Source organism: Phalacrocorax aristotelis, chromosome W (assembly GCF_949628215.1).
Source record: "Phalacrocorax aristotelis chromosome W, bGulAri2.1, whole genome shotgun sequence".
Lineage (NCBI taxonomy): Eukaryota > Metazoa > Chordata > Aves > Suliformes > Phalacrocoracidae > Phalacrocorax > Phalacrocorax aristotelis.
Genome location: NC_134310.1, coordinates 21,477,453 through 21,494,236, shown reverse-complemented (window position 1 = coordinate 21,494,236; position 16,784 = coordinate 21,477,453). Strand labels below are relative to the sequence as shown.

General features: G+C 45.1%; 1 protein-coding gene across 7 annotated transcripts in view; it reads left to right on the top strand.

Moving 5' to 3' along the window:
• LOC142049258 (spindlin-Z-like) overlaps positions 1–16,784 on the top strand; it is a 133,086-nt gene that overhangs the window by 64,644 nt on the left and 51,658 nt on the right. For 2 of the 7 annotated variants that reach the window (XM_075076757.1, XM_075076762.1), the window contains exon 2: positions 10,176–10,373. The exons of the other annotated variants lie outside the window; for them this stretch is intronic. The gene's annotated coding sequence lies outside the window, so the exon portion shown is untranslated. The remainder of the gene's footprint in view (positions 1–10,175; positions 10,374–16,784) is intronic. 7 annotated transcript variants of the gene reach the window in all.

The following is a 16,784-nucleotide window of genomic DNA, read 5'->3' as shown; positions in this document are numbered from 1 at the left end:
CCAGTTTGCCAGTCATGTTCATTGGTGGGGTACACTTTATTTGACCTTACAAGCTACCAGTATGATCAGGGGACTTTCTTTGACCTTTGGGCTACCAAGATGATCAGGGCAATTGAGCATCTCCCTTATGAGGAAAGGCTGAGACACTTGGGTTTGTTCAGCCTGGAGAAGAGAAGACTGAGGGGGGATCTCATCAGTACCTATAAATATCTGAAAGTGTGGTTTTCAGGATGATGGGACTACACTCTCTTCAGTGGTGCCCAATGACAGGACAAGGGGCAATGGGCACAAGTTGAATCACAGCAAGTTCTATCTAAACATGAGGAAAAACTTCTTTACTGTGAGGGTGACAGAGCAGTGGAACAGGCTGCCCAGGGAGGTTGTGGAGTTTCCTTCCCTGGAGACATTCAAAACCTGCCTGGATGCGGTCCTGTGCCCCCTGCTCTAGGTGTACCTGCTCAAGCAGGAGGGTTGGAGATGATGATTTCTAAAGGTCCCTTCCAACCCCTACCATTCTGTGATTCTGTTTCTGCCTGACATACCTGTAGAAGCCATTCTTATTATTCTTTGCATCCCTTGCCAAGTTCAGTTGCAGCTGCACCTTGGCCTTACTGACTCCATCCCTACATAACCGGGCAGCATCCTTAGCCTCTTCCCAGGATATCTGTCCCTGCTTCCACTGCCTGTGCATTTCCTTCTTGCCCTTTGGTTTGACCAGCACTTCTCAACTCATCCATGTTGGTTTCTTGCCTTCCTTTCCTCATTTCTTACACCTGGGAATGGAGAGCTCTTAAAGAGTGTCCTCTAATGATCTGCCAGGTTTGTTCTGCTCCCTTGTCCCTGGAGGCAGTTTCTCAGGGGATCCCATTGACTAACTCCTTGAATAGCCTGAAGTTTGCTTTCCTAAAATTCAGGGTCCTTGCTTTACCCTTTGCCTGACCCATATCCCTCTGGACTGTGAACTCCACCAGTGCATGAGCAGTGCAGCCCTGGCTGCCTCCAATCTTGACACCACCAGTTAGCTCACTTGCATTGGTGACCAGCAGATCCAGTAACACATCCCATCTGATAGGGCTGTCTATTACCTGTCTTAAGGAGTTCTCCTCGATGCATTCCAGGAGTCTCCTGGATTTCCTACAGCTTGTCATACTACTTTTACAGTAGATGTCGGGGTGGTTGAAGTCCCCCAGCAGGATGAGAGCCTACAAGCGTGATGCCTCCTGTATCTGGAATAAGAAGGCATCTTCAGTAGGTTCCCCTTGATTGGGCAGCCTGTAGTAAACACCAACCACAAGGTTCCCTGTTGCCTCGGTGTCTAATTCTTACTCATAACCTTTCAACCTTCTGTTTAATAATCTACAGTTATATCAATATAGCATCTTAGAGTAAATGTGATTTGCAATTTTATTTTTATATATAAATATACACACACACACACACACCCCCTATGCACAGTTGTATACCAGTACAGCTTGTTTCTGTATACTTCTAGGCAAATAGCAATAAATCTATGGATAGAGGGAAAACTGTAGAGGATATCAGAGGGTAGGGAAAGTAGTGCTTTATTTGGGGTCTGTCAACTGATAAATCCATCATTGAAATGCATTGCTCATTGTGTTTGTCAGTTGTAAATAATTTTTGTGTTCGCATAGCTAGTTTACTATAATCTCTCTTCCCAGGTGACAGATGTTACTACTCCTACGAAATCCCAGTGTTAGGGAAAAAAAGTTCTTAGTAATTGAGATGCCAGATGAGTCTGTAAGATACTTTCATGCAGATTTGAAATTTGTGTGGCTGAATTTTCATACCTTAGGAAAGTGAAAATGTCCAACACAAACTCCTGTTATTTAGGAGATATTTTAACATTGATTGTCTTGGGGGGAGGGGGTTATACAGAAGACTTGCATAGGGTCACCCATTCTATTCATATGATAAAAATTAGGGAATCTGAATAACAGACCTGCCTCATCCAACTTGTTAGTGCCAAAACCATTATACTACTTCAGCTGAAATGTATATCAGCAATTCTGAATTGAGTTATGGAAATCAAAATATTATGTACCAAGAAAACTCTTCAACTGACATATTTCTTTTCAGAATTACTTTGCTCACAGAATAGTCTCATGTGGTTTACAATTAAGGGCTTACAGAGGGGATTAAACTGGTTCATGAGGAAAACTGTATGATCTGTGCTCTGAGTGTACATGCTGTTTTTTCCCTTCTTTTGCCTTTATGCTGAAAAAAATTAATAATTAAATATAGGTCTATTTTCATGTCTTGATATTGTGTCTTCCTCCTTACCCTGATAGCATGATTGTACTGTTATCATTAAAATTAGTACGGTGACTGACAATTTGTAGGCCTTGCTGGTTTTAGTCCATCGTTTAACCTTTCTTGTGTGAAACTGCAAAATAATTAGAACAGTATCATACAAAAGTATTTGTCTAAGTTGCACATTGTTTTTCATAAGTGTGTTCTGACCTAAGAAAGAAAACACTCTGAGTATTTTTTTGTAAGCAAAACACTTGGGCTGGTGAGTAGTTGTAGCTGATGGCTAATCAGAAGAATGTTCTTTGAATGAAACCTGCAGATGAACTGTTGATGACCTGTGCAGTCAGGTGTGGGGGCAATCAGTGCCTAAATGGTAGGCTGTGATGCTTTTCTAAAAGATACTGGTAGTCTGTAAAGGCAGTTATACTGTGTTCTGGGGGTGTCGGTTTGGATCAAAAAAAGCAACCTGTGTTTTATTTACTATATGAAAGAACAAAGTAGTGTTTTTAAAATTTGTTCGCTATACTATTATTAAAAATGCTGGCTTTCAGAAGTCATACTGAAATATTTTGAAGTGACTTAGCAGTTTCTTATTTTAAATCGCTCAAATACTAAATTCTAGTGCTGTCAACAGAATTATTCTCAAAAGTTAATTGTTTCATAAGTCATCTTATGTACATCCTTCTAACAAGGAATTTCCATTGTTCCTTAACAGTATGGCTTATTGTTACTTAGTATGTCATAAGCACATTAGAGATTTGTGTGTGTGCTAGGTTTTGGCTGAGAAGGGGTTAATTCTCGTCACTGTTCTGGTCGGCTACCTTTCCAGCTGCTGGGAGGGGCAGGGCCACAGCCAGGGCAGCTGACCCTGACTGGCCAAAGGGATGTTCATTCCATACCATGTGACACCATGACCAGTATATTAAGGGGGGGCAGTTGCAGCTTGGGGAGGTGGGTGGTGAGTGGCTGTGTTACCTGTGGTTTCTTTTGGTGGTTCATCCACCTCCCTCCCCCCTCCACCACATCCCCTGGGTTTCACGCCTCTCATTGTTTTCCTTTCCATTGCATTTTTGTTGTTGGTTTTTTTCACTTTAATTATTAAACTGTTCTTATCTCAACCCATGAGCATTACCCTTCTGATGCTCTCCCCCATCCCACCGGTGGGGGAGTGAGCAAGTGACTGTGTGGGGCTGAGCTGCCAGCTAAACCACGACAGTTTCTTGGTGCCCAACGTGGGGCTCAAGGGTTGGAGATAATAACAGCTGCTGGTCACAGCACCATGTTCTCATTTTTGCAGTTTGTGTTAAAAATTGGTGTTGTATGGTTTAGTCTGCTGTGTTCTGCTGTGATTAGTAATGTTTTGCCTACAAGATTTGTTATGCAAACACTCGTTCTCAGCTTTATCTGGTATTTGGGGTTTTTGCTGAAACAGTTAATGTACTTTGGATACCACCTTGTTGAGGCAATTAGCAATTATACCTCCTCCTCTGAGAGATTTTATATGGAGGAAATACAGAATGGTATCTTTGCAACTTTGTTCTGTGATGTCTCTGCCTCTATTACAACCACCTTTTTGTATCTTGAACATCCTTGGGTGGTTAAGGTGCACTTATTGTTAGTTTTTGGGCATGTTGTTTTGGTTTGACTAAGCAACTTAAGAATATCACCCAGAAATCTGCCCCGAGGCTTGATAGTTACGAGTGGCAGGGCATGTGGGATAGCATGGGCAAATACCTAGGGCAGTGGGCACCCCCAGTGTTTTGGAGTTTCACCCCCAAACAAGTGCAGAATCTTGAAAAACTAGTAGAATATTTGGAGAAATTATGTTGTTATGCTGGGAACTCCAGGGAGACATAGATAACTGCAACATGCTGGGGCCTGGCCCATGCATACCGAGCCCTGTTTAACACTATTCAGTGCTCCCAAGGGGAAGAGAATGTCTCTGGATTGAAATGCAAAGTGACTGGCACTGTAGACACTCCAGCCCTGAGGACAGGCACTGCAGCCACTCAAACCCCCAGGACAAGTACTGGAGCTGGCTCAGAGAATAAACCCGTGCCAGTATCATTCGCCCCATAAACAAGGAGAAATATTGGAAGTGGATGTCAACTCGTTTAGAACGAGATGATGAAAAAGCAGGGCCATCACAGGGAGAGGAAGAAGAAGTCATAAATGAAATAGAGACCACCCGATCCCTGTCCTTGAGTGAGTTACGAGATATGTGAAAAGATTTCAACCATGGTTCAGGTGAGCACATTGTCACCTGGCTGCTGGGATAATGGGGCCAGTAGCCTGGAATTAGAGGGAAAAGAAGCCAAACAACTGGGATCCTTTTCTGGGGAAGGGGGCGATGACAAAGCAATTGGAAGAAGAACACAAGCCCTCAGCCTCTGGAGGAGACTCCTGTCCAGAGTGAAGGAAAGGTATCCCTTTAAAGAAGATGTTAGATATCGCCTAGGAAAATGGACAACTATGGAGAAAGGCATCCAGTATCTAAGGGAATTAGCTGTGCTTGAGGTGATTTATGGTGACCTGGACGATCAACGGTCATCCAAAGATCCAGATGAAGACGAGCGCACACGTCCCATGTGGCGGAAGTTTGTATGGAGCGCACCATCTTCGCATGCAAACTCATTGGCAGTAATGCTCTGGAAAGATTACAAGACACCAACAGTGGCAGAGGTGATTGATAGATTCTGGAATTACGAAACAAATCTCTCTTCCTCGCTCGTCTCTGCTGTGGAGAAACTATCCCGAGAAGTCTAGCAACTCAAGGAAGATATGTCCTGGTCCCCAGCTGCACAGAGTAGTGTCTCAGCTGTTAGGAATAAGCATACTTTGGCTCAAAGGAGGGGATACACACCACGGGCCACCCTATGGTTTTACCTGCATGACCACGGAGAGGACATGAGGAGGTGGGATGGCAATCCTACCTCAGGCCTAGAGGCACGGGTACGTGAACTGCAAGGACGAACAATCACTCAGGGAGGTTCTTCCAGGAAAGCTGCTGCTCCAGTTTCCAGTGAGCAAGTCCCCAGACGGAGGAGTAGAAGCGGTGATTTCATTTCTAAGCGTAATAGAGACACTCTTGATTCACATTTACAGGAAGTGAGTTGTGACTGCCATGGTCAAGACTAGAGGGGCCCTGCCTCCAGCCAGGTGGAGGAAAGGGATAACCGGGTTTACTGGACTGTGTGGATCCGATGGCCTGGCACATCCGACCCACAGGAGTATAAAGCTTTAGTGGACACCGGCGCACAGTGCACCTTAATGCCATCAAACTGTATAGGGGCAGAACCCATCAGCATTGCTGGAGTGACAGGGGGATCCCAGGACCTAACTGTATTGGAGACCAAAGTGAGCCTAACTGGGAATGAGTGGCAGAAGCACCCCATTGTGACTGGCCCCGAGGCTCCGTGCATCCTTGGCATAGACTACCTCAGGAGAGGGTACTTCAAGGACCCAAAAGGGTACAGGTGGGCTTTTGGTGTAGCTGCCTTGTAGACGGAGGAAATTAACCAGCTGTCCACCTTGCCTGGTGTCTCATGAAGGACCCTTCTGTTGTGGGGTTGCTGAAGGTCAAAGCACAGCGGGTACCGCTCGCCACCACGTTGCACCGGCAACAATATCGCACCAACCAGTACTCCCTGATTCCCATCCATGAGCTCATTCGTCAACTGAGGAGCCAAGGAGTCATCAGTAATACCCACTCACCCTTTAACAGTCCCATATGGCCAGTGCGGAAGTCTAATGGAGAGTAGAGACTAACAGTAGAGTATCGTGGCCTGAATGAAGTCACATCGCCTCTGAGTGCTGCTGTGCCAGACATGCTAGAACTTCAATATGAACTGGAATCAAAGGCAGCCAAGTGGTATGCCACAATTGATATCGCTAATGCATTCTTCTCAATCCCTCTGGCAGCAGAGTGCGGGTCACAGTTTGCTTTTACTAGGGGGGCGTCCGCTACACCTGGAATCGACTGCCCCATGGGTGGAAACACAGTCCTACCATTTGCCATGGACTGATTCAGACTGTACTGGAACAGGGAGAAGCTCCAGAACACCTTCAATGCATTGATGACATCATTGTGTGGGGCAACACAGCGGAAGAAGTTTTTGAGAAAGGAGAGAAAATAGTCCAAATCCTTCTGAAATCTGGTTTTGCCATAAAACAAAGTAAGGTGAAGGGACCCACACAAGAGATCCAGTTCTTAGGAATCAAATAGCAAGATGGTCGTCGTAAGATCCCAATGGATGTGATAAAAAAAATAACAGCCATGTCTCCACCAACTAGCAAAAAGGAAACTCAAGCTTTCTTGGGCGTTGTGGGTTTTTGGAGAATGCATATTCCCAATTATAGTCTGATCGTAAGCCCACTCTATCAAGTGACCCAGAAGAAGAATGATTTCAAATGGGGCCCTGAGCAACAACAATACTTTGAACAAACTAAAGAGGAGATAGTTCATGCAGTAGCTCTTGGTCCAGTCCAGGCAGGACAAGATGTAAAAAATGTGCTCTACATCACAGCCAGGGAGAATGGCCCTACCTGGAGCCTCTGGCAGAAAGCACCAGGGGAGACCTGAGTTCGACCCCTAGGGTTTTGGAGTAGGGGATACAGAGGGTCCGAAGCCCGCTATACTCCAACTGAAAAAGAGATATTGGCAGCATATGAAGGGCTTTGATCTGCATCAGAAGTGGTTGGTACTGAAGCACAGCTGCTCCTGGCACCCCGACTGCCAGTGCTGGGCTCGATTATAAAGGAAAGGTCCTTTCTGCACACCATGCAACTGATGCTACGAGGAGTAAATGGGTTGCACTGATCACCCAGCGAGCTCGAGTAGGAAACCCCAGTCGCCCAGGAATCTTGGAAGTGATCATGGACTGGCCAGAAGGCCAAGATTTTGGATTATCACCAGAGGAGGAGGTGACACGTGCTGAAGAAGCCCCACTGTATAACTGTCAGAAGACGAAAAGCAGTATGCCCTGTTCACTGATCGGTCCTGTAGCCTTGCGGGAAAGCTGGAAGGCTGCTGTATGGAGTCCTATGTGACAAGTCACAGAAACTGCTGAAGGAAAGGGTGAATTGAGCCAGTTTGCAGAAGTAAAGGCCATCCTGCTGGCCTTAGACATTGCTGAATGGGAAAAGTGGCCAGTGCTCTATCTATACTGACTCCTGGATGGTGGCAAATGCCCTGTGGGGCTGGCTGCAGCAGTGGAAGCCAAGCAACTGGCAGCGTAGAGGTATACCCATCTGGGATGCCGCATTGCGGCAAGATACTGCTGCCCAGGTAGAGAACCTGGTTCCAAAGGTACGTCATGTGGATGCTCACGTCCCCAAGAGTCGGGCCACTGAAGAACATCGGAACAACCAGCAGGTAGATCAGGCTGTCAAGATTGAAGTGGCTGAGGTGGATCTGGACTGGCAACATAAGGGTGAACTATTTCTGACTCGTTGGGCCCATGACACCTCAGGCCATCAAGGGAGAGATGCAACATACAGGTGGGCTCGTGATCGAGGGGTGGACTTGACCATGGATGTTATTGCACAGGTTATCCACGAATGTGAAATGTGCACTGCAATCAAGCAAGCGAAGCGGGTAAAGCTTCCATGGTATGGGGGACGGTGGCTGAAATATAAATATGGGGAGGCTTGGCAAATTGACTGTATCACACTCCCACAAACCTGCCAAGGCAAGCACCATGTGCTTACAATGGTAGAAACAACAAATGGCTGGATGGAAATATATCCTGTCCCCCACGCCACTGCCCAGAATACTATCCTGGGTCTCGAAAAACAAGTCCTGTGGCAACATGGCACCCCAGAGAGAATTGAGTCAGACAATGGGACTCATTTCCAAAATAGCCTCATAGACAGTTGGGCCAACGAGCATGGCATTGAGTGGGTGTATCACATCCCCTATACGCACCAGCCTCTGGGAAAATTGAACGGTAAAATGGACTGTTAAGAACTACACTGAGAGCAATGGGGGGTGGAATATTCAAGCACTGGGATACACATTTAGCAAAAGCCACGTGGTTAGTCAACACGAGGGGATCTGCCAAGCGAGCTGGCCCTGCCCAGTCAGAAATCCTACATACTGTGGAAGGGGATAGAGTCCCTGGAGTGCATGCAAAAACTATGCTGGGCAAAACAGTCTTGGTTCTTCCTGCCTCAGGCAAAGGCAAACCCATTCGTGGGATTTCTTTTGCTCGAGGACCTGGATGCACTTGGTGGGTGATGCAGGAGGATGGAGGAGTCAGATGTGTGCCTCAAGGGGATTTGATTTTGGGCGAAAACAACCAATGAACTGTATGGCAAAATGCAAACTGCTATATAATATTGTGTGTCACCTCTGTGTTGTATCAATGATATCAGAGTATGAGCCTCCCAATCCATGGAAGATAAACTGTGAAACAAGCAAAGTGCAGCAGTGATGGAACAATGACTGCTTTGGTATGCAGCAACCCAACGCCACACACACCATCTCTCCCACCCTGACAGACTGATACGGCAGATGGAGCCCAGAGTCATGGACTGGGTGAACTCAATGGACATTTCAATGGACATTTTACAGGGAAGGTCCGTAGAGTAAGGGAATGATGTTTGTGTATTATGTTAAAGGATGGGAAGGGGAGGGGTGGTGGTTGGTAAGGTTGTATTGAATCGTATGGGACCTGGGCATGGTGTAAATGGTATGGACTAAGGGGTGGAGACTGTGCTGGTTTTGGCTGAGAAGGGGTTAATTCTCCTCCCTGTGGGGGGTCATCTACCTTTCCAGCTTCCTGTGCTGTGCCAGGTGTTGGCGGGAGGCTGGGAGGGGTAGGGCCATGGTGGGGGCGGCTGACCCCGACTGGCCAATGGCATGTTTATTCCATACCATGTGACACAATGACCAGTATATTAAGGGGGGGTAGTTTTGTGGCTTGGGGAGGTGCGGCATTGGGTCGGCGGGCGGTGAGCGGCTGCGTCGCATGCGGTTTGTTTAGGTGGTTCATCCCCTTCCCCCCCCCCCCCCCCCCCGGGTTTCTTGCCTCTCTTTGTTTTCCTTTCCATTGCATTTTTGTTGTTGTTGTTGTTTTATTTTAATTATTAAACTGTTCTTATCTCAAGCCATGAGCATTACCCTTCTGATTCTATTTCCCATCTGCCGGTGGGGGAGTGAGCGAATGACTGTGTGGGGCTGAGTTGCTGGCTAAACTACCACAGTGTGGAACTTGGCATTCTTAGGCTTATAAATATTATGAATGACGACAGCACATATAATGCTATCATGTAAATATTCCAAATCCTTAATATGGAAAATTATCAAGAAGAAAAATCAACCCACAAAATTCAAAATCTTTTATAACAAAACTAGTACAAAAAACCAATATATGTTTTATATTTTTCTTGTTTATTTCAATAAGGCAAACGACTTCAGAATTGTTACATATGCTTTAAAGTTCCACATGTTCTCAAAGTATATCAATTGATCTTCAGGAAATCTCATTTTTTCCCTCCTTATTAATGCTTTTAGAACTGTCAGTGTGAAACAGGGAAGTAAAGAATTCAGAATACTAATTTTAGGTAAATTTATTTTTAATTTCCTTTCTGTAAAAATAGTAAGTGTTGAATTTGTGGAAGTTACTTGCCTTAGTTTATAGAAAATGTTTGAATTGCTCAATCAGCTTTTCACTTCAGTAGTCTTGTGTCCTAGTGGTGGTGCAGCCCCCAGGCCACTCTGAGATCCCAGGATAAGCCCTATTGTGCTTTTATCTTGGTCATAAGGACTTGGGCTTCAGGTGGTCTCTGTCCACACCTGGGCTATTTGCTGCCTGACTTGTGTACCAGAATGACTCAGCACAAATTGTGGCCAGGATATAAAATACTGACCAAAGCCAATCATCTCAAAATCCTATAAACAGGGATTCAAGAGGGAGACCTTTTTGTGCTCTCCAGGACCGCAGTGGGCTGTGTGACCCAGTATCTCCCCCTGGGCTGGGACACCTCTCAGGGTAGATTTCGCGAGGATTGAAGGATTGCCCATCGATTTCACAAGGACTCAAAAGGCCTGACTTCATGAGGTTCACCAATCCTCCATTGATGAATGCCAGCACATAAAAGTGAGTAATTCATGAAACTCACGAAAAGGGAAATTTTATTCACAGGTTAACCTCGGGGGGGGTGTGTGTGTGTGCACGTGCAATTTGACTATATATACATATATATATTATCCCTATTTACATAAACTGTTGACCAGGTCTGAGACTAAGATTGGACCTAGCCGCAACTGGACTCCTCTCTGAAAGGTGTTTAGAAAGCAAGGGGGTCTAGTCTGAATGTCGTGACTCAACGGGAGGGTCCTCCTTATCCCCTGCATCCACAATCCCTCTGTGAATCATTCTAACTCGAGTGTAACTGAATCTTCCTTTGTGCACTTCTTCCATGTAAGTGATAGAATAAACCTTGCCATTCTTGAATCTTTAACTAAGTTGCTATCTTGATTGTAACAAATTCCATCAAATTGCTGTTTTAAACTGGCTGATGCTGTTAAGAATTATACAACCTAATACTGTGATCTATCTCAAAAATATTAATAAATCTTAAATTGCTAACTAAAGCCATGTAACAAATCATATTCATGACAAATTGGTATAGTTGGCAGTATCCACTTACCTGTATTTTCAACAGTCCTTAGGTTCAGAGAGCACAGTGAAATGCTGCTTTGCATTGTGACTTTAAAGGGGTTAGGAAGCCTTTTTCCTTCTAAGAGGAGTGTCTTTGTTGGCATAGTAGTGATCTGGGACAGATCATTCCAATAAAATGCTTACTAACTGGTAGAAAGCCAAAACTTGTGTGTTGTTTCATTTTTCTTTGTAAATATAGCTACTTAACAAAAAATGAAACTAAAATGTCTCTACAGTATTTTACAATTTCAGTTTGCATTGTGACTGATCAGTAAACCCCTACAATGGAAGAAGGCTCAGTGGGGATGGGCAAGGGCAAGGGTGATGCGCCCATGAAGCTCAGAGAATAATGCAGGGTGTGACTGACCTCAGCTGTTGCAAAGAAAGCTGGCTTTTAGATAACAGTTCAGTGGATCTGCCACCGAAATCGGGGAATAAACCTCGTAACACCAATGTAGTGTTAAAAGGCAGGCATTCTTTATTCAGGGTGCTGGATGCACGGGGGATTGCTCCTCCTAACATGCATACCTTACACACCTTTCCAATGTGATTTATATAGACCAAAAATATACACATTCATCTTATCCATGCATACTCAATATTATTCTCTTTGGTGATTGGTACAAACTTGCTCGCTTCACATGTAAATTATTGCGCAGGTTCAGTTGTCCTTTCCCATTGTTCTCTTTTGAGTAGGTGGTATTACTTGGGTTGGTGGTCGTGATCTCCCCCTGCCCGAATTACCTTTTACCTACTTAGATCTTGATCTTGGCAGTCCTGGCCAGTTTTCTCAGTCCACTGCATGAAACCACATTTTGTCATCCTCTTCTGACAGAAACACATTGTCTATTGTTTCATTCGCATTAATGTTTAACTAATGACTAAAATGCAGATCAAAGAATACACTGATTTGTATACTCCGTGTCCCCAGACTTGATGTCCAGTTGGATAGGGCTGTACAAGGAGTAGAGCGACATCCATGGTTGGTTAATTCCATCACTCTGGTTATAGATCAACTGGTAGTATGTTTCTCCCAAATTTCATTAAAAGAATGTGAATGTCTCCCTGAGTTAGCCAGAGCAGCATGGGGGGAATGAATAGGTGGCTCAGTCCAACATATAGTATAAAAACTAGGCAACTAACAAAAGAATTTTGAAGAGAGCAACAGGATTGTGCTGGCTTCAACGCATGTATTCCTTCCCGGTGACTGGGGATGCCCAGCATCGTGACATTGGGCATAGTATAGAGACCAGTAATGAGGATCACATTGGTATTGAACTGTATATTGCAATTGCTATATTTTGCTAAGTGTAGCTTACACTTGTACTGTGATTTGGTTATATTGTTGGATCACTCTGCTAAATCAGTAATCCCGTGTAACATCAACTGTCTTCAAATAAGTAAATTTGACATTAAACATCACACCCTCCATGGGTAGAATATATAAAGAGCCTGGTCAGAGAGCATTGGAGTCTGGCAGCTATGGATTGGAAATCTGAAAAAAAACCCCACATATAATACATACAGATATTATGAAATATTTGCAACTTCCTGGATGACAAGTCAACAACTTACTGGAAAAGGGTATTTTAATTAAGTGCTGATGTTTTTCATGTGTGTGCGGTTGGGTTTTGTTGTTTGTTTAGTATAGAAGTATAATGCTAGATTACAGTTCATCCTCTCCAAATCATAATCTCATCTCATCTGGAGGAAAAAAGTTAATTTCTCTTGCATGTGTACACAGTCCTTGTGAGACTGAATATGGAAGTGTATTTTAAGCTATAGTGAAATATTTTTGATGTCTTTGGTATAAAACATTTTCTTGTGTTCTAGTAAAATAGGCAAGCTAACTGCTTCCTATTGTTTCTTCAAATGTGTTTTAAACCTTGAGTATTGTTCCTCTGGTACTGTTCAGCATTACTGCGTATATAATGGGTAGATTTCAGGAAGAGATGAAATGTGGAAAAACTGATAAATTCCTTGAAATGGATATTTAAGTTTAATTTAACAAATTCTTATTGCTTCCTGACTGAATGACTGAAAAGTTAGTTTTCCCAAATATAGCAGAGATCTTTCCAGAAACTACAAATTGCCAAATATTTGCTTAAACTAGAAACACCAGAAACTAGTATTTAATTTTGTTTGTGTCTCTATCGCTCTTTATTCCTAGGAATATTCCTCTGCATTGATCTAATGTTCCTAGGAGTTAGTGGATGTGATTCATGGAAGAATTGGCAAAGTGTTAGTAGACGTAAATATCAGCATAGCACTTGTACTACACCTCAAGGCATGTCCTTGTATATTCAGTTGTTCAGTAAGGGACAAACATAAGGTACACCTTCTCCCACAGCTGGGTCACTAGTTAGGGCTATTGTCAAAATTAACAGCAAGTTTCAAAGCTGCGGTTGGGAAGAAAAAACATGAAAGGGATAACACCACTGATGACTGAGAACATGATTACAGCAATCACATTTCTTAAGGAAACCAGGCTAAAAGGATGAGCTGACCTAATCTCTTGTTTTAGCCGTGTGCAGCATGGAAATGAATGGATTAATTAGGAAAAATGCTTGCTGTCCATAAACATTAGTCTGAAATAGTTGATCTGTAATTCTTCAAGATTTTAGGTGATAACAAGTGTCTGTAACTTAAATCTTGGAAAAAGACTTTAAAGCATTGTCCTCCCATATCTCCCTAATCTAGAGTAATGTGATTAATAAATGTTTCAGGAAGCTTAATTTAGCTGTAGGGAATTATCAATGACTTTTGAAGATATTCTATGAACTAATGACTTAAGAAATTGGTAGTTTGAGTATCGCAATAGAATCTGTGGGGTTTTTACCTTTCAAGTGTTAATTTTTTTCTACAGTTTTTTAAACGTATCTGTATAGAAGGAATTCTGGTATGGGTGTGAAGGATTTTCATAGAATCATAGAATCATTAAGGTTGGAAAAGACCCTTAAGATCATCGAGTCCAACTGCTAACCTATCACTGCCAAGTCCATCACTAAACCATATCCTCAAGCACCACGTCTACCCTTCTTTTAAATACCTCCAGGGATGGAGACTCAACCACCTCCCTGGGCAGCCTGTTCCAATGTTTGACAACCATTTTGGTGAAGAAGTTTTTCCTAATATCCAACCTAAACTTCCCCTGGCGCAGCTTGAGGCCATTTCCTCTCGTGCTATCGCTTGTTACTAGGGAAAAGAGACTGACCCCTGCCTCGCTACAACCTCCTTTCAGGTAGTTGTAGAGAGCCATAAGGTTTCCCCTCAGCCTCCTCTTCTCCAGACTAAACAACCCCAGCTCCCTCAGCTGCTCCTCATAAGACTTGTTCTCCATACCCTTCACCAACTTCATTGCCCTTCTCTGGACATGCTCAGGTACCTCGATGTCCTTCTTGTACTGAGGGGCCCAAAACTGCACACAGTAGTTGAGGTGTGGCCTCACCAGTGCCAAGTACAGGGGCACTATCACCTCCCTACTCCTGCTGGCCGCGCTATTCCTGATACAAGCCAGGATGCCATTGGCTTTCTTGGCCGTCTGAGCACACTGCTGGCTCACATTCAGGTGTCTGTCAACCAACACTCCCAGGTCCTTTTCCTCCAGGCAGCTCTCCAGCCACTCCTCCCCAAGCCTGTAGCATTGCATGGGGTTGTTGTGACCCAAGTGCAGGACCCAGCACTTAGCCTTGTTGAATCCCATACCGTTGGCTCTGGCCCAACGATCCAGCCTGTCCAGGTCCCTCTGTAGGGCCTTCCTGCCCTCCAGCAGATCGACGCTTCCACACAGCTTGGTGTCATCTGCAAACTTACTGAGGGTACACTCAATCCCCTCATCCAGATCATTGATAAAGATATTGAACAGGACCGGCCCCAACACTGAGCCCTGGGGAACACCACTCGTGACTGGCCACCAACTGGATTTGACTCCATTCACCACCACTCTCTGGGCTCGGCCGTCCAGCCAGTTTTTAACCCAGCGCAGAGTGTACTTGTCCAAGCCATGAGCAGCCAGCTTCTCCAGGAGAATGCTGTGGGAGACAGTGTCAAAGGCCTTACTAAAGTCCAAGTAGACAACATCCACAGCCTTCCCCTCATCCGCTAAGTGGGTCACCTTATCATAGGAGGAGACCAGGTTAGTGAGGCAGGACCTCCCTTTCATAAACCCATGCTGGCTGAGCCCGATCCCCTGGTTGTCCCACACATGCCATGTAATGGCATTCAAGATGATCTGCTCTATGACCTTTCCCGGCACCGAGGTCAGGCTGACAGGCCTGTAGTTCCCTGGATCCTCCTTCTGACCCTTCTTGTAGAGGGGGATCACATTCGCTAGTTTCCAGTCATCTGGGACATCCCCGGTTGACCAGGACTGCTGATAAATGATGGACAGTGGCTTGGTGAGCTCCTCTGCCAGCTCCCTCAGTATCCTTGGGTAGATCCCATCCGGCCCCATGGACCTGTGAACATCCAGGTGAAGGAGCAGGTCGGTGACTGCCACCTCTTCAACAACTGGGACTTCATTCTGCATACTATCTCCATCTCCCAGCACAGGGGCCTGACAACCCTGAGGATGACCAGTCTGACTATTAAAAGACTGAGGCAAAGAAAGCATTAAGTACCTCAGCCTTCTCCTCATCTTTCCTGGCAAGTTTACCTTCTGCCTCCAACAAAGGAGGGAGATTCTCCCTGGCCCTCCTTTTGTCACTGATGTATTTATAAAAAAATTTTTTGTTATCTTTAACAGTGGCGGCCAGTTTACGTTCCAGCTGGGCCTTCGCCTTCCTAATCTTTTCCCTGCATAACCTCGCAACATCCTTGTAGTCCTCCTGAGTCACCTGCCCCTTCTTCCAAAGGCGGTAAGCTCTCCTTTTTTTCTTGAGTTCCAGCCAAAGCTCCCTATTCAGCCAAGCCGGTCTTCTCCCCCGCCTGCTCAACTTATGACACATGGGGACAGCCTGCTCCTGTGCCTTTGAGACTTCCTTCTTTAATAACATCCAGCCTTCCTGGACTCCTTTGCCCTTCAGGACTGCCTCCCAAGGGACCCTGTTAACCAGACTCCTTGACAATCCAAAGTCTGCCCTTCTGAAGTCCAGGGTAGCGGTTTTGCTGACCCTCTTCCTTACTTCTCCAAGAATCGAGAACTCTATCATGTCATGGTTGCTGAGCCCAAGACAGCCTCCGACCACCACCTCACCCACCAAGCCTTCTCTGTTCGTAAACAGCAGGTCCAGCGGGGCACCTACCGTGGTTGCTTGCTTACCAGCTTCTTCAGAAAGTTATCTCCCACACGCTCCAGGAACCTCCGAGACTGCTTTCTCTCTGCTGTGTTGTATTTCCAGCAGATATCTGGTAAGGTGAAGTCTCCCACAAGAACTAGGGCTAGAGATTGTGAGACTTCAGCCAACTGCTTGTAGAGTACTTCATCTGTCTCCTCATCCTGGTTGGGTGGTCTATAACAGACTCCCACCAGGATATCTGCCTTATTGGCCTTCCTCCTGATCCTTACCCATAAGCACTCAACTTTATTACCGTCGTTGAGTTCTAGACAGTCAAAACACTCTCTAACATACAAGGCTACCCCTCCACCTCTCCTTCCTTGCCTGTCCCTTCTAAAGAGCTTGTAGCCATCCATTGCAGTGCTCCAGTTGTGTGAGTCATCCCACCATGTTTCTGTGATGGCGACCACATCATAGTTTCCCTGGTGCGCAATGGCTTCCAGCTCCTCCTGTTTATTGCCCATGCTGCGTGCATTGGTATAAATGCACTTCAGTTGATCTATTGATCTCTTCTCCAACACAGGCATGCCACCCCCAGGCTCATTCCTGGCAAGCCTGGTTTTATCCCCTT